General features: G+C 42.9%; 1 pseudogene; it reads left to right on the top strand.

Moving 5' to 3' along the window:
* LOC111964694 (plectin-like) overlaps nucleotides 1-24,705 on the top strand; it is a 137,366-nt pseudogene that overhangs the window by 72,260 nt on the left and 40,401 nt on the right.

Here is a 24,705-nt window from a genome sequence, read left to right as displayed (position 1 = left end):
CTTTAGGTGCTATTTTCTTATTACATTTTCAGACTATCCTTGCACTATCCCTGCTTTCCCCTTTGCGCATATTCGGCTCAGTTCCTTGATAATAGTGATCTAAAGAATCAACGTAACCGGTTGTCTAACAGTGTGAATAGATGAACTAGTTACTGGTTGATTGTGATGCCATTTTTGAATAATAACTTTGTTTGAATCATTTCAAGCTGAAAAGATAGACGATTTAAAAAATAAATGATTCACTTTCGTATTTCACTTATGCAAAATGGTTTATCACAAAATAATTCCTTTCTGGACACCAATATTTAAAAAGATACAGTTGCATGCCACATGAGTTCCTCACTTTGTTGTGTTGTGATGTCTTGTCTCCATACATTAAKTGTTACRTAWCCATTTYCCATCTTACTTGTTTCTACCTTGAATTGTCTTTGTCGAAGATAACTTGCTTTAACAGCATCCTCCTGAATGAATTTACATCTAAACATATATATCTTTAAGCTAACTATTAACATTAACATTTAACCTGTCATGCTTAATTTTTTATATTTTCTTTACCATTTGCTTCCACTAATACAGAAAGCTGCTGAGAAAATGAAAGCGGAAGACAGGAAAAAAATGGCAGAGATGCAGGCTGAGTTAAACAAACAGAAGCAGCTAGCTGAATCTCATGCAAAGGCCATTGCCAAGGCAGAGCTGGAAGCTCAAGAGCTGAAGCTCATGATGCAGGAGGAAGTCAGCAGGAGACAAGTTGTTTCTGTAGATGCAGAAAAGCAAAAGCACAATATCCAGCTSGAACTACATGAGCTCAAAAATCTCTCAGAGCAGCAGATCAAGTCCAAGAGYCAWCAGGTAGAAGAAGCCAATCAGAGCAGAGTCAAGATTGAGGAGGAAATCCGTATCATCAGGATCCAGCTGGAGACMACTGTCAAACAGAAGTCTACMGCTGAGGATGAGCTCAAGCAACTSCGGGAAAAAGCGTCTGAAGCCGAGAGGYTGAGGAAGCTTGCACAGGAGGAGGCTGAGAAGCTCCGCAAACARGTCAACGAGGAGACCCAGAAAAAACGCAAGGCAGAGGAAGAGCTCAAGKTAAAGTCTGAGGCTGAGAAGGAGGCTGCCAAGCAGAAGCAGAAGGCTCTGGAAGACCTYGAGAAGCTGAAGATGCAGGCGGAGGAGGCGGAGAGACGCATGAAGCAAGCTGAAGTGGAGAAGGAGAGRCAGATCAAGGTTGCCCAGGAGGTGGCACAGAAGAGTGCTGCCACCGAACTCCAGAGCAAACGCATGTCCTATGTTGAAAAGACATCAAAGCTGGAGGAATCACTCAAACTAGAGCATGTCACTGTCATCCAGCTGCAGGAGGAGGCAGCTCGTCTYAAGAAGCAACAGGAAGAGGCTGATATGGCCAGGGAGGAGGCGGAGAAGGAGTTAGAGAAATGGAGGCAGAAGGCCAATGAGGCACTCCGCTTAAGGCTCCAGGCTGAGGAGGAAGCTCACAAAAAGAGTCGTGCCCAGGAGGATGCCGAGAAACAGAAGGAGGAGGCTGAGCGTGAGGCCAGGAAGAGGGCTAAAGCCGAGGAGTCCGCACTGAAACAGAAAGATATGGCAGAGCAAGAGCTGGAGAGRCAGAGGAGGCTAGCTGAGGGAACTGCTCAGCAGAAACTCTCAGCAGAACAGGAGTTAATCCGGCTAAGGKCAGACTTCGACCATGCTGAGCAACAGAGATCCCTGCTTGATGACGAGCTGTACCGCCTGAAGAATGAAGTCAGTGCAGCTGAGCAGCAAAGGAAACAGCTCGAAGATGAACTGGCCAAAGTGAGGAGTGAAATGAATRTACTCCTGCAGYTAAAGTCCAAGGCAGAAAAGGAKAGCATGTCCAACACTGAGAAGAGCAAACAGCTCCTCGAATCTGAAGCTGCAAAAATGAGGGACCTTGCTGAGGAGGCAGGCAAACTTAGATCCATCGCTGAGGAAGCCAAGCGACAAAGRCAAGTTGCTGAGCAAGARGCAGCTCGTCAAAGAGYAGAAGCTGAAAGGATCCTCAARGAGAAGCTTGCTGCCATTAAYGAGGCAACTCGCATGAAGACTGARGCAGAAATTGCCCTCAAAGAAAAAGAGGCTGAGAATGAGCGACTCAGACGACAAGCTGAGGATGAAGCTTACCAGAGGAAAGCTCTGGAGGACCAAGCCAGCCAGCACAAGCAASATATTGAAGAAAAGATCAATCAACTCAARAAGTCATCTGAGAATGAGTTGGGAAGACAAAAGACACTTGTAGATGAAACTCTCAAGCAGAGACGAGTGGTTGAGGAGGARATTCGCATTCTCAAGCTGAACTTTGAGAAAGCCTCATCTGGCAAGCTTGATTTGGAGCTGGAGTTGAATAAACTGAAAAACATTGCAGAGGAAACACARCAGAGTAAACTCCAAGCTGAAAARGAGGCTGAGAAACACAGGAAACTTGCCCTGGAGGAGGAGAAACGCAGGCGCGAAGCAGAGGAAAAGGTCAAAAAGATCACTGCTGCRGAGGAAGAAGCAGGCAGACAGTGCAAGAATGCGCAGGAGGAAGTGGAGCGCCTCAAAAAGAAAGCAGATGAAGCCAAAAAGCAGAAAGAGGATGCTGACAAGGAAGCAGAAAGACAGATCCTCGTAGCCAAACAAGCAGCACAAAAATGCAATGCAGCAGAACAGCAAGTTCAGAGTGTCCTTGTCCAACAGAAGGAGGACAACCTCAYGCAGAAACAGCTCAAGGAAGAGTATGAGAAAGCCAAGATGCTTGCRAAACAGGCAGAGCTTGCCAAGGAAAAGGCAGAGAAGGAGGCTGCTCTTCTCCGGCAACAAGCWGAGGATGCAGAACGCCAAAAACAGGCCGCTGAACTCSAAGCTGCCAACCAAGCCAAAGCTCAAGAGGAAGCCGTRAAATTGAGAAAGGAGGCAGAGTTYGAAGCTGCSAAGCGAGCACAGGCTGAGGCTKATGCAATCAAACAGAAACAACAAGCAGATGCTGAGATGGMAAAGCACAAAAAGCTTGCAGAGCAAACARTGAGTCAAAAGTCTCAGGTWGAGAAAGAGCTYACAAAKGTCAGGCTTCAGCTGGATGAAACTGACAAGCAAAAATCTGTCTTAGACGAGGAGCTGCAGCGCTTAAAGGAYGAAGTCGGTGATGCGGTCAAGCAGAAGGCCCAGGTGGAAGAGGAGTTATTCAAAGTCAAGATTCAGATGGAGGAGCTGGTCAAACTGAAACTCAGAATTGAGCAGGAGAACCAGCGTCTTATCAAAAAGGACAAGGATAACACTCAGAAATTCCTGGCTGAGGAAGCTGAGAACATGAAGRAGCTTGCAGAAGAAGCTGCCAGACTCAGTGTGGAAGCCCARGAGGCTGCACACATGAGACARATCGCTGAATCTGACCTCTCCCAACAGAGGGCACTTGCAGAGAAGATGCTAAARGAGAAGATGCTCGCCATTCAGGAAGCATGTAAACTGAAAGCAGAGGCTGAGATGCTCCAAAGACAGAAGGACCTGGCTCAAGAGCAGGCCCAGAAGCTGCTTGAGGATAAACAACTGATGCAGCAGCGTCTYGAGGAAGAGACTGAGGGCTTCCAGAAATCCTTGGAAGCTGAGCGCAGGAGACAGCTGGAGATCACAGCCGAAGCTGAAAACCTCAAAGTCAAAGTGTCCCAACTTAGTGATGCTCAGTCCAAAGCAGAGAATGAGGCCAAGAAATTCAAGAAGCAAGCAGATGAGATCAGTGCCCTTCTTCATCAGACAGAGCTAGCGACTAAAGAGAAATTTACTTTTGTGGAGAAACAGAAACTGAGCAGCAACAACGAGGCTGATGAGCTACGCAAAGCCATCGCTGATCTAGAAAAGGAGAAGGCCAAACTGAAAAAGGAGGCTGAAGACCTACAGAATAACTCTAAAGAGGTATTGTGTTAGAGATGGCATAGTAGCGCAGCTTATGTCATTGTTAACCATCTCTCTGAAAACAAACCATCTTAAATTATTTTATTAMATTTCTTTATCTATTCCTTCTTAAAATTAACCACTTACACAGTTTTATCATGTTGAGTTATATTTGTTTTACAGTACACTAAGCTTTAAAAGATCATATCCCTTCCAGATATTTTCATTTTGTCCAGTTGGACAAAAGTATAGATTCATTATTGGTGGTGTTCCCCATAATGTTCTTCCCTTACTGAGAAGAGTATATATACTATTATGTAACATAGGAGAAATTAAATCTATTATATATTTTTTAAACTATTTGTGTCTGATTATTGTAAGTGGAGGGCATTGTACTAAAATGTTGTAATTTCTTTACTATAATGCACAATATGTAGATTAATGGAGTTTTTCGTAATATTTTAAATACAAATGAAACTCAAATTGTTCTAATTATGTTCTTGTTTTCCATTTTTCTCAATTAGATGGTCAATGCTCAGCAGAAACAAATCCAACACGAGAAGACAGTACTCCAGCAGACATTCGTCACAGAGAAGGCGGAGCTGTTGAAGAAGGAGAAACAAATTGAAGAKGAGAAGAAGAAGCTGGAGAACCAGTTTGAGGARGAGGTCAAGAAGGCCAAGGCCCTCAAAGAAGAACAGGAACGCCAGAGGAAACAAATGGAGSAGGAGAGAAATAAACTTCAGGCTACCATGGATGCTGCCCTCAACAAACAAAAAGAGGCTGAGAAAGAAATGCTCAACAAGCAAAAAGAGATGCAGGAGCTTGAAAGGAAACGACTTGAACAGGAAAAGCTGCTTGGYGAGGAGAACAAGAAACTTCGTGAGAAACTGCAGCAACTCGAGGTCGCCCATAAAGAGCCAGTCTCCCACACCAGAGAAATCGATATCCAGACTGACGATGTGCCTGAGGATGAACTGATTCATATGACCATGGTGGAGACATCAAAGCAGGTTATCAATGGCCAAAGTGTTGGGGATGAAGTTGMCAGGAAGAAGGATACATTGTCTTTTGATGGCATCCGCGAGAAAGTACCTGCAAGCAGACTTTATGAAGTTGGCCTTTTGACGAAAAAGCAGTTTGATAAGCTGAAGAAAGGCAAAGCCACTGTGCAAGACCTCAGCCAAACTGACAAGTTAAGAACAATTCTGCAGGGCAATAACTGTATAGGGGGTGTCTTGACACAGTCTAATCAGAAAATGGCAATATATCAAGCTATGAAAGAAAAGAAAATTACTCCTGGCTGGGCTTTGATCCTCCTGGAGGCACAGGCAGCATCTGGCTATGTAGTAGACCCAGTTAAAAACAAGAAACTCTCTGTCAGTGAGGCTGTGAAGGAAGGCCTGATCGGACCTGAACTGCACAACAAAATGCTGTCTGCTGAGAAAGCTGTCACTGGTTACAAAGACCCTTACACCGGTAACAAGATCTCACTATTTGAAGCTATGAAGAAGGGCTTGATTGACAGAGACCATGCCATTAGGCAGCTTGAGGCTCAGATAGCTACTGGTGGACTCATTGACCCCATAAACAGCCACCGTGTGCCCATCGAGACAGCATACAAACAGGGGCAGTTTGACACTGAGATGAACAAGATACTTGAGGACCCTTCGGATGACACCAAGGGATTCTTTGATCCTAACACCCAGGAGAAGTTAACATACATTCAGCTAATGCAGAGATGCAGCACAGATCCGGAGACAGGACTGCTGCTCCTGCCCATCACTGACAAGGCTGCTCTGAGCACGTCAACCTACACAGAGCAGGAGACCAAGGATGTATTCAGCAAGACGACTGTCTCTGTGCCATTTGGAAAATTCCAAGGGAAGACTGTAACTATCTGGGAAATCATCACTTCTGAGTACTTTACCGAGGACCAGAGAAAGGACCTTATTCGTCAGTACAAGACAGGAAAGATCACAGTGGAAAAAATCATCAAGATTGTTATCACTATGGCAGAGGAAAAGGAAAAAAAGAATGAAATCGCTTTTGAGGGTCTGAGGGGAACAGTCCTTGCTACTGAACTACTGGAGTCAAAGATAATCGACAAAGACCTCTACAACAAGCTGCACACCGGCAATAAAACAATCAAAGAGGTGTCTGAAATGGAGCCTGTTCAAAAATCCTTGAAGGGTACAAACTGCATTGCAGGTGTAGTTATTGACTCAACTAAGGAGACTATGTCGTTCTATCAAGCCATGAAGAAGGATATGATGAGGGTAGGGCCTGCTTTAACTCTCCTGGAAGCACAAGCAGGAACAGGATTTGTTGTTGATCCTATAAAGAATCAGAAGTTCACTGTTGATGAAGCTGTGAAAGCAACTGTCATTGGTCCTGAGCTGCATGAAAAACTACTGTCAGCCGAAAGAGGTGTTACAGGCTACAAAGATCCTTACACGGGAAAGACTGTGTCTTTGTTCGAAGCAATGAAGAAAGAACTCATTCCAAAAGATCAGGGCATCAGACTCCTAGACGCGCAGCTTGCAACAGGAGGCATCATTGATCCAGTGAAAAGCCACCGCATCCCACATGATGTTGCCTGTAAACGAGGCTTCTTCGATGATGAAATGAAGCAGATTCTGAATAATCCAACTGATGATGTTAAAGGCTACTTTGACCCCAACACACAGGAAAATGTCACATACKCACAGCTATACAAGAGATGTGTCACTGACAAGAAATCTGGCCTTCAGCTTCTACCTCTGTCTGAGCAAGCAATCAATGCGAAGGAAGAACATGCATACACAGAGGTCCAAACCAAACAGGCCATGAGCCAAGCAACAATGGAGCTGCAGTCTGGTCCACTCAAAGGGAAGAAACTCACTATCTGGGAAATTATCCACTCTGAATATATTACAGAGGAACAGAGAATTGAYCTGATGAGGCAGTATAGGTCTGGAACGATTACAATAGAAAAGATCACCAAGATTGTGATCACCATTGTAAATGAGAAAGAGGCTAAGAAACAAGAACAAGACTACTTCAAAGGGCTTAGAGCACCGGTCTCTGCCAAGTCACTGTTTGATTCCAAAATCATTGACAAAGCTACGTTTGACATGCTCCAACAAGGCAAAAAGACACCTACACAGGTCAGCGAAAATGTCAATGTAAGCAAGTACCTRCAGGGCTCTGACAGYATTGCTGGTGTCTACCTTGAACCAACAAAGGAGAAGATCAGCATCTATCAAGCTATGAAGAAAAATCTTCTGAGACACAACACRGGCCTGTCACTTCTAGAGGCCCAAGCTGCCACAGGGTTCATTATAGATCCAGTGAAGAAYCAGTACCTGTCAGTGGATGATGCAGTTAAAGCAGGCATTGTCGGCCCTGARCTMCATGAGAAACTGCTTGCTGCTGAAAAAGCAGTCACTGGTTACAAAGATCCCTTCACGGGCAAAACAATCTCTCTCTTCCAAGCAATGGAAAAAGATCTAATCATTAAGGAGCATGTCATGCCACTCATGGAGGCCCAACTGAGTTCCGGAGGAATCATTGATCCTGTGAACAGCCACCGCGTTCCTATTGAGGTTGCCTATCAGAAGAGCTTTTTCAGCAAAGAAATGACACACACCTTCTCGGAACCATCTGACAATAACAAAGCTTTCTCAGACCCCAATTCAGATGAAAAGGTAACATACAAACAGCTGAAAGAGAAGTGCACTAGAGATCCTGATTCAGGCATGAACCTTCTACCACTTTCCAAGCCACAGGCCCCTACTGTGGTGGAGAAGACATACCTCTACACGGAGGAACAGACGCAGAATGACCTGACCACAACCAAAATTGACCTCCCCAGTTCACTTGAGTCCCTTGCTGGAGGSTCAAAAAGTCTCTGGGACATCATGAACTCAAATCTACTTCCTGCGCAAGAGAGGAAGAAGCTGATGGAGGAGTATCGCTCAGGCAGTATCACTAAAGAGCGCATGATCATCATCATTATTGAGATTATGGAGCAGAGAGAGATCATCAGAGGTGAAACTGTTAAGTCCTGCAACACAATCAGACGTAGGGTCACTATCGAGGAGCTCTACAATTCCCGTATCATTGACCTGGAGACATTCAACCTGCTGAAGCAAGACAAAAGAAACATCCGTGACATTATGGAGATGCAGAGTGTGAAGCAGTATCTGTTTGGCACGGGCTGCGTTGCTGGTGTCATRTCTGACTCCACTTCCAGGATGAGCATTTATTCAGCGATGAAGAGAGGGTTCTTGAAGCCTGAAATTGCCCTTAGTCTCCTGGAAGCACAAGCAGCAACAGGATTCATAATTGATCCTGTGARAAACGAGACMCTCACTGTTGATGAGGCTGTCCGCAAGGGTGTGGTCGGCCCTGAGATMCACGACAGACTTCTGTCAGCTGAGAGAGCGGTCACAGGCTACAAGGAYCCTTACAGTGGCAAAATCATATCTCTCTTCCAAGCAATGAAAAAGGACCTTGTTMTGGAGGAKTATGCTCTGAAAATGTTGGAGGCTCAGACTGCCACAGGAGGCATTATGGATCCTGAATTCTACTTCCACCTCCCAGCAGACATTGCCACACAGAGAGGATACATCAACAAGGAAACAAATAAAAGGCTTGCTGATGACGTAAAGGGATTTGTTGACCCTGTCACTGAGGAGAAACTTTCGTATGCCCAATTACTCAAGAGATGCAAGATTGACCCTACCAATGGGATGCGCTTGCTGTCACTGGGAGACAAGAGACTGAYGTTCAAAGGTCTTAGAAAACAGATCACCATAGAGGAGATGTTACGCTCTCAGATCATCGACCAACAGACGGTCAATGAGCTGAATGAAGGTCTGATTTCAGTGGAAGAGGTTAGCCGTAGACTCCAAAAATACCTTGAGGGCACAAGCTGTATCGCTGGTGTTTATGTAGAGGGAACTAATGACCGTCTATCAATCTACCAAGCCATGAAAAAGAACATGATCAGGCCAGGAACTGCCTTTGAACTGCTTGAAGCTCAGGCTGCCACAGGCTATRTAATTGACCCAATCAAAAATCTCAAACTTACTGTCAATGAATCTGTCAAGATGGGAATAGTGGGGCCAGAATTCAAAGACAAGCTTCTCTCTGCTGAGCGTGCCGTGACAGGTTACAAAGACCCCTATTCCGGCAAGACAATCTCTCTGTTCCAGGCCATGAAGAAGGGGCTCATCTTAAAAGACCATGGAATACGTCTCCTTGAGGCTCAGATTGCCACTGGCGGAATCATTGACCCAGAGGAGAGTCATCGCTTGCCAGTGGAGGTGGCCTACAACCGTGGCCTCTTCGACGAGGAAATGAATGAGATTCTCACAGATCCATCAGATGACACCAAGGGTTTCTTCGATCCCAACACTGAGGAGAACCTGACCTACCTYGGGCTAATGGAGAGGTGCATCACTGACCCAGCTACTGGCCTTGTSCTCCTGCTCCTGAAGGAGAAGAAGCGYGAGAGMMAGWCCTCCTCCAAATCCTCTGTCCGCAAACGCMGAGTRGTCATYGTGGACCCAGAKTCAGGCAAAGAGATGACTGTCTATGAGGCATWTAGAAAGCAGCTCATTGACCATCAGACCTACCTAGAGCTTKCTGAGCAGGAGTGTGAGTGGGAAGAGATCACACAGACGTCCTCTGATGGCGTTGTCAAGTCAATGATCATCGACAGACGGTCAGGAAGACAGTATGACATTGATGACGCCCTCGCACGAGGCCTCATCGACCAGACTTCACTTAGTACATACCGCTCCGGAAACCTGTCMATCACTGAGTTTGCTGACATGCTGTCTGGAAACATGGGTGGYTTCCGCTCCCGRTCATCCTCTTTTGGTTCCACCTCTGGTTCCACCTCATCATCATACAATCCCATGAGCCCCATACCCTCCATTAGACCCCCTGCARTCATGTGGAATGACCCCACRGAGGAKACTGGCCCTGTAGCYGGAATCCTGGATACAGACACTTTGGAGAAGGTGTCAGTCACAGAGGCCATGCACMGGAACCTTGTGGACAATATCACAGGCCAAAGAYTACTTGAGGCACAAGCCTGCACAGGGGGCATAATCGACCCAACTACTGGGGAACGATTCGCTGTTACTGAGGCAACCGAGAAAGGGCTTGTGGACAAGGTGATGGTGGACCGTATCAACCTGGCTCACAAAGCTTTCAATGGATTTGAGGACCCAAGAACCAAAGTGAARATGTCTGCCTCCCAAGCTCTAAAGAAAGGCTGGCTGTATTATGAAGCTGGGCAACGTTTTCTGGAAGTCCARTACCTTACGGGGGGGCTGATTGAACCKGATGTTGAGGGCAGAGTCTCACTGGACGAATCCATCAGAAAGGGCACAATTGATGCTCGCACTGCTCAGAAGCTGAGAGATGTGAGTGCTTACTCCAAATACCTGACATGTCCCAAAACCAAACTAAAAATCTCYTACAAAGATGCCATGGACAGAAGCATGGTTGAGGAAGGATCTGGCCTGCGACTGCTGGAGGCCTCCTCACAGTCAAGCAAAGGGCTGTACAGCCCATACAATGCCAGCAATTCCGGGTCTGCCGCTGGYTCCAGGTCCGGGTCCAAGACTGGATCCAGAACAGGATCCAGAAGAGGCAGCTTTGATGCCACAGGTTCCGGTTTCACCATGAACTTCTCATCCTCCTCCTACACCAGCTCCAGCAGTTACGGTGGCCGCCGATATGATGCAGGACCTCATAATGGCCTCAACATGGATGAGCTAACCCAAGCCCTTACAGCTCTAGCAATGATCAGGCCATGCAGCTCAGAACAACAACGAGCCTTCCCAATGATGATACCAATGCATATCACGGTTGCATAATTTACAGGAAAAATCGTTTGACATTTGAAAAACAAATAATTAATTTATTCTGCTCCTCGTGTGGTCACATTAGGAAATGGCTGGAAGTAATTAAATGCAGTTCCTCATAAAGATGTCCAAAACAATGCCTTATCTCTCCAGCCTTAATTTCTTAGAATAGATAAATTAAATGTTTTGTTCCATTTAATGCAATTTTTATTGATTTGGAAGTCAATTTATATTTTAAGAGCAAAGTTTTGGATTTAGTTTTTACTTCATATAAAGTGACCACAATTGATTTTATAGTTYGTGTTAACACAACTTGTATACTTAAGCTTTCCTTAACGAACATATGTACTTCGAACAGATATATTTTTCCAGTTTTCTTTTTCTTTTTAAACTTAAGAATATTTTTATCCACTTTCTTTTATCTGTTTGACAATATTCTATGAAATATGCCAACATAGATATTATAGTGACGCTTTTAGATGTCTTCATATTACTGAATGTCTGTATAGAGTTTGACCCAGAGTTTTTTTTAAAGTGAAATATCTTATCTGGCAAAGTAAAACAAATAGTCGCAGAGCAGAATAAAGAAACACTACATAAACAGTGGAGGAAGACTGCAACATTCAAAGTTTAATGAACTGCTTCCCTGCCTACATCCCAGACAACATTGCCCTTTCTGTTCAGTGGACAGGCCCATGCACCAAGTCATCACCTTATTCTTTCATCACCCACTCCAAAGTTCTGAACTATTATACCCATCATTATGGACTACTATACCCACCATTTACCTCTTATCAAGTGTTCCTGGTAGACTGTCCTAAGAAGATTTCAGGCTTCACCATGCTTCCTCTGACATTAGAGACAAAGATCTGCATCCTGGATGTTGCTTTGGTTCTTGTAAGTTGAAATCAGTTTTCTGATTTGTAATTTGGTAATGTAGTTTTGTTAAGTACTTTCCTTTTATCCCTTCCGTCACAGCCATACACCTTCTCTACTCTCCTCTGATTCTGTTTTTTTCTCTTCCCCCTTTATCGCTAGTWTTTCAATTCTAGTTTGGAAGAAAGCGCTATCAAATGTTTTTATTGGTTGGATGATTATGATCATGCCTTTTTCACCTCAGTATTTTAAGCTGATTCATTCTCTTTTTTGACAGATGTCTCATTCCATCAGAATTCGATGGGGATTTGCAGGTACTCAGATTGGCTTGGCTGATGAGTCTCTTAACGGGGACGGTATCCCAATTCAACAGCTTCAGCATCCAGAAATTCAGGTAAATTCATCATCCACCAAATAAAGCATTAAATTATCAAATACATTTGCAATTTATTTATTTGTTTGCGTTACAATTATTTTATTTTTTTTTATTTTTTTTGCTGTTGTTGGTTTTGTTGTCTCAAAATTATTATTTTTGTTTTGTTTTTAGATCTGCCATTGAGTACCTTGCTTCCATTGCACCTCCCTCATTTTTGAAGACAGTTGAGGCTTGTGACCCCTGAAGTCTCCCTGGGATACCATACTAGGAACAAACTCCATGAACTTTTGTCCAACATTCTTACTTGAATATTGATCATAATCCCCCTATTTTGGATTACACCACTCACATGTACACATCACTATGTTTATGGGCTTTCACATGGCCAGCGCCATGAAGATGAAATGCAATGTAATCTTCATTTCTGTAAGCAACATCAATRTAACATCAGTCAAAACCAAAGTAAATAGTTGCTGAGATGACATTGCAATATATGATCTGATTTTACAATACATTGAATGAATGTACATATTTTCTAGGATGAATACATTTCAAGACATTTTCCTACATTTTACATATTTCCTTTGCAAAAATAATTTTGAAGCTTTGTCATATGTTGCTTTTAAACCAGTATTGTAGCTCTTGTTTTCCATACCAAGAATGTTTTTTTTTCTGTTCTGCTTCTAGGAAGTGTTTTACTTCTGTAAATGTTCATTTTTSCTCATATTTTTCTTATATTATATAATACATTTTTGCTTTGCATGTTTTACTAACTTGGTAATACATATTTTTTGAAAAAATAAATTGTAAGAAGAAGAGAATAGGACATGTATCTGCTCCGCAAAACGTATTTCGTTAAATGCGGATTTAAGTGGTAACAAGATATTTAATCAAAACTAACTGGTTGGTTTTGCACATTAACAGATTTTTGTGTTGAGTGGCATGGTGAATGGAACCTGGTGTATGTTTTGGTGATAACACTTTAATGTAAATAAATGTGCTATTAAAAAAGGTAATCTTGTCAACTACATTTCAATATCCAGGTAAATCACACATTCTGACAATGGACTTATCTACACAGTGACCATACAGCATTCAGAACATATCAGTATATTAAGCATAACACATAAGATTACATTGTGTGTACCTGTAGAAGCATTATATATTTACACTCCAAAGGCTATGAATCAATTTATTGGTAGCAGCATCTGATATACTGTATGTTTTTTCAATTGAGGCAAATGACTTCAGTTTAAGCCATTTGTATTTTGTGGTAGGCCTTATACTTTAGTTTAGTCATTTTATTGTGGTATGCATATACGTATACTTAAAACCATTGTTCTGTACAGTGGTGGAAAAAAGTACACAATTGTCATACTTGAGTAAAAGTAAAAATACCTTAATAGAAAATGACTCAAGTAAAAGTGAAAGTCACCCAGTAAAATACTACTTGAGTGAAAATCTAAAAGTGTTTGATTTTAAATATACTGTACTTAAGGAATCAAAAGTAAATGTAATTCCTAAAGTATACTTAAGTATCAAAGTAAAAGTATAAATCATTTCAAATTCCTTATATTAAGCAATCCAAACAGCACCATTTTCTTTTTAATTCATGGATAGCCAGGGGCACACTCCAACACACAGACATTATTTACAAATTAAGCATTTGTGTTTAGTGAGTCTGCCAGATCAGTGGCAGTAGACATGACCAGGGATGTTCTCTTGATAAGTGTGTGAATTGGACCATTTTCCTGTCCTGCTAGACGTTCAAAATATAACTAGTACTTTTGGGTGTCAGAGAAAATGCATGGAGTAAAAAGTACATTATTTTCTGTAGGAATGTAGTGAAGTAAAAGTAGTCAAAAATATACTTGCTGTCTGCAAGCACTACTGTCTGCATTMTTTTATTTCACCATAATGAGGGCACTACTAGTTTGACTTACAAGTAATTTCTACTCATGTCCTCTTGGAATCATACGAGCAAACAATGAACCCTCATTCACGATTCAGCTACCAACTTCATTTCATGGATACATTTTCTGTCAGCGACTTGGAGAACGTTATWCGAGACTTAGATATACAGCGTCTGTGTGTTATGAATGGGCAGGTGTGGAAGTAATGCTCTATCGGCCTATCTATATGTCTGTGTGTGTCTTTCTATGCCAATGTTAGCCTTTGATATTGATGGAAGATCCAGCCAATATGAGAGATGGGCCGTCTACCTGCCAGAATACCTCTAATGACTGCCTTGACTACCCTTCACTGACCCTGTCCCTCCCACCMCTCCCAGAGAGGGGTGACGAGGAGGTAAGACAGAGAATGGGGTGAATGTATGGAGAAAATGTATGGAGGTAAAAGTATATTGTTTTCTGTAGGATTGTAGTGAAGTAAAAGTTGTCCAAAATATAAATAATAAAGTACAGATACCCCAAAAAACGACTTAAGTAGTACTTCAGAGTATTTTTACTTAAGTAATTTACACAACTGGCACTGTATACCGTGGTAATATCATTATATGCAAACAATGAACCCTCATCCCCTCATTCACGATTCAGCTACCAACTTCATAGATACATTTTCTGTCAGCGACTTGGAGAACATCATTATTAGAGACTTAGATATACAGTGTATGTGTGTCTSTGTGTTATGAATGGGCAGGTGTGGAAGTAGTGCTMTCGGCCTATCTGTATGTCTGTGTGTGTCTTTCTATGCCAATGTTAGTCTTTGATATTGATGGAAGATCCAGCCAATATGAGAGATGRGCCGTCTACCTGCCAGAATACCTCTAATGACTGCCTTGACTACCCTTCACTGACCCTGTCCCTCCCACCCCTCCCAGAGAGGAGTGACGAGGAGGTAAGACATCAGAGAATGGGGTTGAGGCAATGCTTTGGGAAGACAATGCTGTAACAGACCTAGCAGTAGTMAAATTAAATACCTAAATTTGAACTTTGGTAGTACTATACTAATGTATCGATGAGGACAAACTCAGTGTCCTGATCACTACCAATTCAGCTGCACTACTTCATGGTATTATACTTTATATTGAGTGAAAGCAAACACAAAWKAATMATCTCTGATGTATTCTTATTTTTGTTGTCTGTTTCAGGAAGAAAGGGGGAGTGTGTATGGATTGGCAACACTCACAKCCAAGGAACAGAGCTCTGGGTATGGGAAAATGCAAAAACAAAGTAGCCATGGCTCAATTCAACACATAACCATCACAACTTCCACATTTCAACAATTCACATAATTGGTGAATTTTCCTTTTTGTATGCATTTCAAGATCATAACATTTGTAATTAAATACAAATTCAATGTGTTAGACATGTTGCACTGGGCTCCATGCCCATCACCCACCATCAGTCAGGTCAAACTGAACAAATGGCTGGTGATGATGACAGTTGGTCGATTGTCACAGTTTAGTGGACCAGTGTCAAACAGAACAAAGACAATAACAAAAAGGAACTGTAAAGCACACAGTGTAAAAGGTCCAGTTACAAACATTGGGTAATTGGTATGGTTACTAGTTGTTTCAGTAAACAATGATTTTAATGAAAGAAAGAAAACTCTGTCAATGGTGAAATGAAAGGTGTCTCCTCGTGCTCTCCCACACAGGTGCGGCGACTACACTTGAAAATATGTAGAAACAGATTTTTATCAGAACCGCGCAATGTCATTTACAGACATTTGTTTACATCCCTGTTAGTGAGCATTTCTCATTTGCCAAGATAATCCATCCACCTGACAGGTGTGGCATAACAGCATGATCATTACACAGGTGCACCTTGCACTGGGGACAATAAAAGGCCACTCTAATGAAGCCCTTTAATGGGGAAAATCTCCTTCGGATTGGCTGGGCCTGGCTTGCCAGTGGGTGGGCCTGGCTCTCAAGAGAGTGGGCCTATGCCCACCCATGGCTGTGCCCCTGTCCAGTCATGTGAAATCCATAAATTAGAGCCTAATGAATTTATTTCAATTGACTGATTTACTTCTATGAACTGTAACTGTAAAATCTTTGAAATTGTTGCATGTTGCATTTATTGTTGTTCAGTATACAAAAAGTGCTGATCCTTTTTAAACGGCGCACCCGATATGCATGGAAATACCCTCAAATTGAAGCTGACCATCTGCACTTTAACCTAAAAAAAACCTCATCTTTAATTTCAAATCCAAACTTTTGAAGTATAGAGCCCAAAATAGAAAAAATGCTTCACTGTCCCAATAATTATGTATACTGACACTTTAAATTACAGTATTTATCCAGGTTATTATTCATGATAAATAGTTATTTGCTGAAAAAAAAAAGATGATAAATTCTATTATAAACTGGGTGGTTCGAGCCCTGAATGCTGATTGGCTGACAGCCGTGGTATATCACGAATATGACAAAACATTTATTTTTACTGCTCTAATTATGTTGGTAACCAATTTATAACAGCAATAATGCACCTCGGGGGTTTGTGGTGTATGGCCAATATACCACGGCTAAGGGCTGTGTATAGGGCTCCGCGATGCGTCGTGCCTAAGAACAGCACTTAGCCRTGTTACATTGGCCATATACTACACCCCCTCGTGCCTTATTGCTTAAATACAAACTCTCCTTTCTGTGTAGCTGGAAAAGCAGTTTACAATACTCTAGGTATTTGAAGTTACTGTAGGTATCTGATTAGGCAGGTATTGATATATATATATGAGATTAATAGTGACATAGACACAAGCTGTGTGGGCTTGTATGCTTCCAGGAGGGAGTCAGAGGAGTGGAGCCAATGGCAGGGGGAGTTCAGAGGTCAAATCCGAGCCCTGCGACACTGGCTGAAGAGCATGGAGATGAGGCTACCTCCTCTGGACCATATGGTCAGTTGGGTTGTTGAGTTGTTAGGTTCCTTACCTTTCTCTTTCACTTATTTAACTCACAGCTTGAATGTCATTTGTTTTCTATATATTTCTAAGAGATTTTATGTCAACATTGCTAACATCAGTCTTTCCCCGCTGTAAAATTATTCTCAGAGGCTTAGTGCACATTACGCACTTAGCAGTAGAATGAACAGGGCCTTGACATATTTAGTAAAGCAACATCCTTGTAGTGGATTCTGCTGCAAGAGGCTATCAACCTATTGCCATCAYCATCAATGGATATCCACGGAACCATTAAAGACGGACATCGTCCTCCATCCTCTGTTGCTGTGCATCCAATAACAGAGAGTAAAAACACTGGTGGAGAGGGGGCTGGATATTAAGTCAAGGAGAAGAATGAGTGAACRATGTTGATATATTATCCATTCACAGGAKGCTRGARGACTGAACAATACCCATTCCCCATGATGCAACTTGTTGGTCTAACAGTAATTGTGTGGGCTGGGAGAAATCCAAAGAAGATTTCAAACAAAAACAGYGATTTGAGGCTGGCCCCTATTGTGTAATCTACTGTCCCCATGGCGCTGGGCTGAGCATCACTATCGAATAATATGCYCTAAGCCCCAGAGAAAGAAATGCTTTCTCACCCAGGGAGCTGGCATGATACTCCTAAACATAGAGCGAGAGAAAAACTGTACAAACAACAGAGCAAGAGTCAGAAGGGAGATACACATTACACATACAGGCGTATGACTTCAGACAGAAGGGAAAAAGAGCAAGGGAATCAGTGAGAGARAAGAATCTAGAGCCAGATGGACTCAAGCGGAGATCGAGGTGGTGGTCTTAGCTCCTCCGTGTCCTGCAGCGAGTTTCCTTTGGGGAGAGGGGCAGGCCAGCAAGCTCTTTTGTGCTCTGCTAGGACAGGGAGGCTGGAGAGCCGCTCAGCAGTGGAGGCCCACTGCACACATGAGCGAACACCCTGAAAGGACATTAGACTCAGATGGGAGGATGAGGACAGAGAGAAAAAAAGAAAAGAAAAACAGGATCTTACAGACAGAATACTGTGGTCTGGCCATAAAGGCATTTGTTGTGTATACCCCAGACATTCGTCTTTTTTATCTGTTAGTAGCGCATAATGAGATTTAAGCGTTGCACAATAATTAGTGTGCCTTGAAGGGTGATATTTTATATCACAAACATTAACAGGGTTCTTTTAGACTGAGGATAWTGAACAAGGGCCTCAACTACGATAATTAGCCTAATCCACAGATTTAAAGCGGACTAGCATGAAACATTGATATGACCAGACTGAAGAGCACACCAAGACTCTTTACAGCACGAACACTGATTGAATCAATCGCCATACTGTGTTTTTCAGYGTCATGTTGTTACTCTCTGCATTATTTAGCCCTTTTGTCATCTTTGTGTTTATTTTTTTGTGGTYGTGAGTACTGCGTTACCTCAGAGTGAAGGAGGACCTTATTGTGATTGATAGGTTTTGGTTGATTTAGTGTWACTAAAAGCTCCATTGTCCTAATTGTTTGTTTGATTGATTMATTGATTATAACGCTAAACGGCGTATCAACTTAACCTTTGTGTAGTCTTAACGTTCTGTATACTCCCCTTGTCCTAAGGGTAAAAAATGACCTGCCTTCACTAAACCCCTAAAATAAAGCWGCTTATTTGAATTTTAAACCCCAAATCTATTTTGCATGATGAAGCAACCTGTTATTCATCACAAACTTTGTGAATATCTGGGTTTTCCCTCTTCACARTGTAGAAAGACTGCATTTAATCAGTGGACACCACTTGTTTTTATTACAACACACCTGTCATAATTGTTTTCTTTCTTACTAAAGTAGAGGTTTATTATTATTATTATTATTGCTAAAGGTACTGCATAGGTGTAAACATAATTTTTTTTTGCAAGAGATAGCACTTGTATAGCCTAAAAAAGTAGCAGAAATGTGCAGAAAGTAGTTTTGAATGCATTTTATTGAGATAAGTCTACTTCCTCTGGACCATTTTTTGGCAACATAGTGATATATTCTTATATAYTGTCAACTACAAAATACTAGTCTTTTTTTCATTTGTTTAATCATTGTATATGATAAATAAATWAATATAAATAAAATAAAATAAGATAATAGATACAAAACAAAAACGTGAAGAACATAAATCAATCAACTCTAATTAGCACATGTAGGACAGTATGCAACTATGTGTGCATGGACTTTGCAGATGTATTTCTCAYATGTGCAGCACATAGTATTTGTTTTACAGTCCTTCTTTGGGGGGCAGAACTGGCATCTCCTCCTCTTGCCTGTCCCAGCTGCAGCCTCAGGTGTATCAGGACAAGATTCAGCCCCCTGAACAGCTTTCACAAGCGCTGCAGAGGCTGCTGTACAGGGGAGGCGCGCCCTTCTTTGAAAGTGTGGGGTTACAAGTGCCTTTCCCAGCTGCTCCAGGAACACCCTCCTCTTGTTCTGCTTATCAGGCATCCAGGTAGGGTTGATCTTGTTCCATATCACGAAGACATTGTATGAGGACACATCAATGATGTCATGAATGATGACCAGGGGCCAGCGGGCAGTCATCCTCCTGCAGCTGTAAGTTCCAATCCCCTTGTCCAGGTTGTYCACGTCTCCTTTGTTGTAGTCCAGGATGATGGCTGGCTTCCTGTCCTCACAATCACTGATCTAAGCCGTTTTGTGCAGTGTGCTCAGGAGGACCACATTTTTGTTCCTCTTTGGGAGGTAAGAAACTAGATTGGTGGTGGGGGTGAAGGCAAACTTTGATGAGAAGGCCGCTCTCCCCCTTGTTGCAGGGAGTGCAGGGGGGAGCTCATGCTTGTTCTTTCAAACTGTGCCAACCATGGGGATCTTTCTCTTCATGAGCTGCTGGCTGAGTTCAATCAGTTGCACACATAATCTCAATTTCTCATTGTGTGTGTGTCTTTGTGGTGTGTAAATTATTTTATAACTGCCGGGTCAAAAAGGACCCTAAGACAATCGTTGTACCCTGGTGGTGTACAGCTTTCATGGAAATATGAACAAAGGCATGTTTCACTTTTTCTAATGTTAGGGTCACTCTAGGAAAGTCATCAAATTTCAAGTTGAAAAATATAGTTTAGGGGGTTTCCTCTGCTGTTAAATATAGTGGCAGGTCATTTTTTACCCTTCAGACAACACAAGGGTTAATTATTGAATCTTATAATCAGGGCTCATGACCTTCGGGTGAACTTATCCATCAAGCCAAAGCCAATTGTTTTTCTCTAATATTGAATTGCAATTTTTGGGGGGGTTATGATGCCATAATCACGCTTTGTTAAGTGTGTGACTCAACAATGTGTGTATGACACATGTATGACTCAACTCAACTTTTTATGAGCTATAACGTTGACCGCTATGTTCAGTGGTGAACTGAGGGTCTGGGGGCTCCTGTGCCTCTCCCAGTGAKCATGGGTTAAATGCAGGTAGTCTTTTATCAGTACTGTGCCTTTATCACAGTGCACCCCTCCATAAGCCTTTGTCATGTTAATGCTGCTAGTCTGCTCCACTGCTGCTTTCAGTATGGTCTGTGGGGACTCGTTAGTTAGCTAGGCTAACTGCATGAATGAGACACAACACAACTTCCCCCAACATGCCAACAATACACAGGAGAGAGACACACCTGCTCCTTAACACAGGTCATGCTCTGACAGTGGGACACGTTCTTTAGAACATACTGTAGCAAAATGTTTCGCAACGGAAAACAAACATTTTACTTTTGAACGACAATATCAGATAGTACTTCACTGTTTCACTCCGCTTCRGGACATTTTATTCTGTTCCGTGACTTACCTTGTTTCTCCATACAACCTAACAGCTTCCATAAACCAAGTTAAGGTGATTCATAAACAGCTGTGAAGCAGAAATTTGATATTTAAAAAAAAGTAGGCCTAGAGGTTTACGTTGTGAAAATGACTTGAAATGTTTGCATTGTGTAAGAAGTGCTGTATTGCRTCACTCAAAAGTCAGAAAAGCAATCTCTCCATTCAGAGAAACAAATGAAGGCCAAAAGTTCCTCTCTTCTTTGTCGTGTCCCCCCACTAATGAGGAACTGCTGGATAAAGGGTGTTTGTGTGCCTCTGTCTCTAAAGGTCTCTAATTTCCCTGGGTCCGCTGCAAAGTCTGCATCTCAAATAAGCCCTGCACACATAACCTGCAAACAGACCAGGCAGAGCGATGAGAGAGCGCAGTCTATTCTCCTCTCCTCTGTCTTGATGGCAGTGGGCAAACAGTAGTCCCTCTCCGATGAAGGCAGATAATGACTTGGAAAGATTTGTTTGTGTTGATTGCTGTGAATCACCAAGTGGTAAAGATAGGGAGGGAAGGAATTGTGTGTGTGCATGTGTGTATGTATGTGAGTGTGCGTGCGTGTGTTCATAATATTTTGAATTGTGATTATCCACTTCTTTATGGTCCTGGGATTGGTTGTGTTTTTGTGATTCTTTAGCATTTGTTGTGATCAACTTAACTAAGGTTATTGACAATGTAGCCGCTTCTTTTATGTTCTGACTCTTTACGATCTAATCTTCCGGCAGGTAGCCTAGTGGTTAGAGTGTTGGGCCAGTAACCGAAAGGTTGCTAGATCAAATCCCTGAGCTGACAAGGTAAAAATATGCTGTTCTGCCCCTGAACAGGGCAGCTAACCCACTGTTCCTAGGCTGTCATTGTAAATAAGAATTTGTTCTTAACTGACTTGCCTGGTTAAATAAAGGTTAAATAAGAAAACATGAAATTCCTGTGAACAGACCAATCACATATGGGGTTTGGGTTGTTGAATCCCTCCACCCTCCATCCTGTGACTAARATTTCCAGTATCCAGGCACCCCAGGGAAGCCCCTAACTCCTTTTCACCTAAACCCACAGATTTCTGGGAAGCAATCCCTTTAGTGATAAATAACTGTGTGTGTGTGTGTGCGTGTGTGTGCGTGCATGTGAGTATGTGTGTGTGTAAGGGTGTTGAATGGTGCTTTAGTTTTGACCCATAAAAGGGACCCCTTTTTCATTTCCTCATGAAGAGGGCTCCCCATGTGAGGGGTGGGCATGGCTGCAGAAGTGCTAATTACCACATAGGCTAGTTGAGCCATAGAGGAGCCACTGAGGTCTTACTTAATTGGAAGGCAGAGAAGAGAGGGAAGAGAAGGAAGATTGTGGAGGAGAAGGGGGGACATGCTATGCAGCCAGCAGGATTCATATACTTTAGTGCTGTCAGGTCTTCTGGCGCATGGGGTCTGTGATCAAATTTGGCCCCATTTGCAACCAATTTGGAATTGTGTACTTTTAGACCCGAATATCCCATCTCCCCATATCAGAACCTACACTTCCCAGTCTTAATTCTCAGTCTTAGATGGGAGGTTAATGGTAGAGAAACTGAGAAATGATCAACTGCCTGGCTGCCCAGCCTGTTAATAGTGTGTTGCTTCATAGCCCCATTGATAACCAGTGTGCCAGTGGTTCTTCAACTACACCAGCCAGTCTTTTGGAACAGGGGGTACGTGTGGTTGGGGCCATGGTGTGAAATGGAAAGGGACAGCGGGTTTGGTGAAACGATTCAATTATTTCTAAGAGGATTTGGAGCTAGCTGAAAACCAGGATCAGGTGTTGTGGGTTTAGAACAGTGGCACTGGCATACCGGGGTATCACCCATGCCAGACCCACTCAGGGAGAAGAAGGAGGGCCGGCTCACTTGCTCTTTGTTAAACAGCTGAAGACACTGCTGCTCTCTTATGGGACCAACCAAACCCTTATTCTGGAGTATTGCTACTACTTTGAAAGCTTGATATTGTCTGCCTACAGTATCAATCTCTCTGTCAGTTGCAGATGTCCGTGCATTTCTGTCATTGCCTGCAGGTTCAGATCTTTGGCACAGAGAAGCTAAAGTATGGGAGGTCCTAATATGTGAGACTAGTATAATTTAGGACAGACAGGGATGGAGTAGTCACAGGGTTAAATAACTTGACCCCATGGGAGTGACGCTATTGAATTCACTTTTCCTTCGCAGCCAGGGCATTTTCAGTCCCCTTTGTGATTCATGTTATCACCTCTTTCCCATTTACTCCTTGTCCCTCACTGTTTTCAACGTGGCAAGTAACACTGTCATAAACAAAAATTCACTCCTGGGAAAATAAGCCTAAGCAAGGTTAAATCTTGCATGAAAACATGCAATATCGGTATGACAATATCTTGGCATCAGTGTAAAACATGTTACGTTTACACGACAGAAAGACGGTGTATCGGTAATCAGCTAATYTTGGCACAGTGAAACGGGAGGGACATGTGATTTCATGTCCCCTTCTGTCTTTGCACAGAAATAGTCAATATTTCGCTCCCTATTCCATCTGCCATGCATTTTCTCCTCTGACTAATCATTCTAGACATGGACTCCATTGAAAGACTGTGTAGATTATGGAAGAGGGAGACCGAGAGTGTGTGAGAGAGTGAGAGAGAGCGAGAATATTGGAGGAGGGAGAGAGAAAGTGAAGGAGAGAGAGACAGACAGACAGACAGACAGACAGACAGACAGACAGACAGACAGACAGACAGACAGACAGACATGTTAAATTAGGTTGTTCAGGGCTTCAGGGAATAAACACCTCTTTGAAGGGGGTGACCTAAAATGCACCTGTCCTCCAGGGCTTCCAGTGCACCTGCTGCCCTGCACCTGTCCACTTACTCACAGCTAGTAATAATCCCAGCGCTGATCCCGGGGGAGATCACTACACACATCATCTCCAGGTGTTCACATGAGTGTGTGATTAGCTGGTTTCATTCAACTGGGGTGTTGGTTTCCCTAGTCTTAGTCTCCATGTAGTAGATAGGATAGGAAATAAAGCAATTAGGTTACATAGTGTTAATGTAAAAAGACACATCACATGTAGATGCTATTGTATATTTGAGATGTAGTTAGATGCAAATGTAGTTTGATAAATGACATCCACAGGGTTCCATTATAGCTTTCCCAGGAGTCAGAGAGGTCTATTTTGCCCACATCCAATTTTCTCAGTTTCGTCTTCATTTACGTTTTTGGATTTTTCATTGGAGTTGTAAGGGTCTAGAAGTGATTTGAAAAAAAGTAATCAGAGATCTTTTACAGTAATTAGTTGTCTTTGTTTCTGCTGTGGAGGCTGCTGCACTCACTCTGAATGGAGATGGGGGTTGGGTGTGGGTGGGCGAAGGTCCCTCCTTTTGTGGCCTTGCGTTGCTCGACCCTGCCGGCGCTCTGTGAGCTAGAGACAGAGAGAAGGGGCTGGAGGCAGCTGGAGGCATGTGAATGTTTCGAGGAGGGCGGCCCGGGGCTCTTCAGAAAGCTTTTTTCTCACTCTCTCTTTTTCCACCAGAAGCAGCATGGAGTTTCAGAGCCAAAATAAAACCTTCTAGGGGAGGGGCTATCAAAGGAGGGGAATTGAGGGAGGGAAAGCGAAATGGAGCAAGGTAAAGGGAAGCACTTCGCTGTCTAACTGTCTGGTACAGGAGCACAAGCGGTGTAGATTGTGCCACTGGTCTACGGTCATATCGAGCTACCAGAGTGTGACCTCAACGTGAGAACTATTCCTGGCTGGGAACTGAGGGAATCTAGTTGAGCCGTTGGGACTACATTGTCTTGATCCGGGTGCACCATCATCCTATTGGTGGTGTGAACAAGGAAGGAATTCCTCTATCGGAGCTCCAACAACAAAGGAGAAAAGGAGAGGAGCGGAGCCGGTGGGAGGGAAGAAGGGTGGTGCTGTGAGAGGGGAGAGGAGGACATTGTTTGCCTGTGGCTGTGGGCAACGGAAAGCATGGG

The sequence above is a fragment of the Salvelinus sp. IW2-2015 genome, linkage group LG6.1 (genome assembly GCF_002910315.2).
Source record: "Salvelinus sp. IW2-2015 linkage group LG6.1, ASM291031v2, whole genome shotgun sequence".
Lineage (NCBI taxonomy): Eukaryota > Metazoa > Chordata > Actinopteri > Salmoniformes > Salmonidae > Salvelinus > Salvelinus sp. IW2-2015.
Note: the sequence above shows the minus strand (reverse complement) of the source record. Positions and strands in the feature narration are given on the sequence as shown.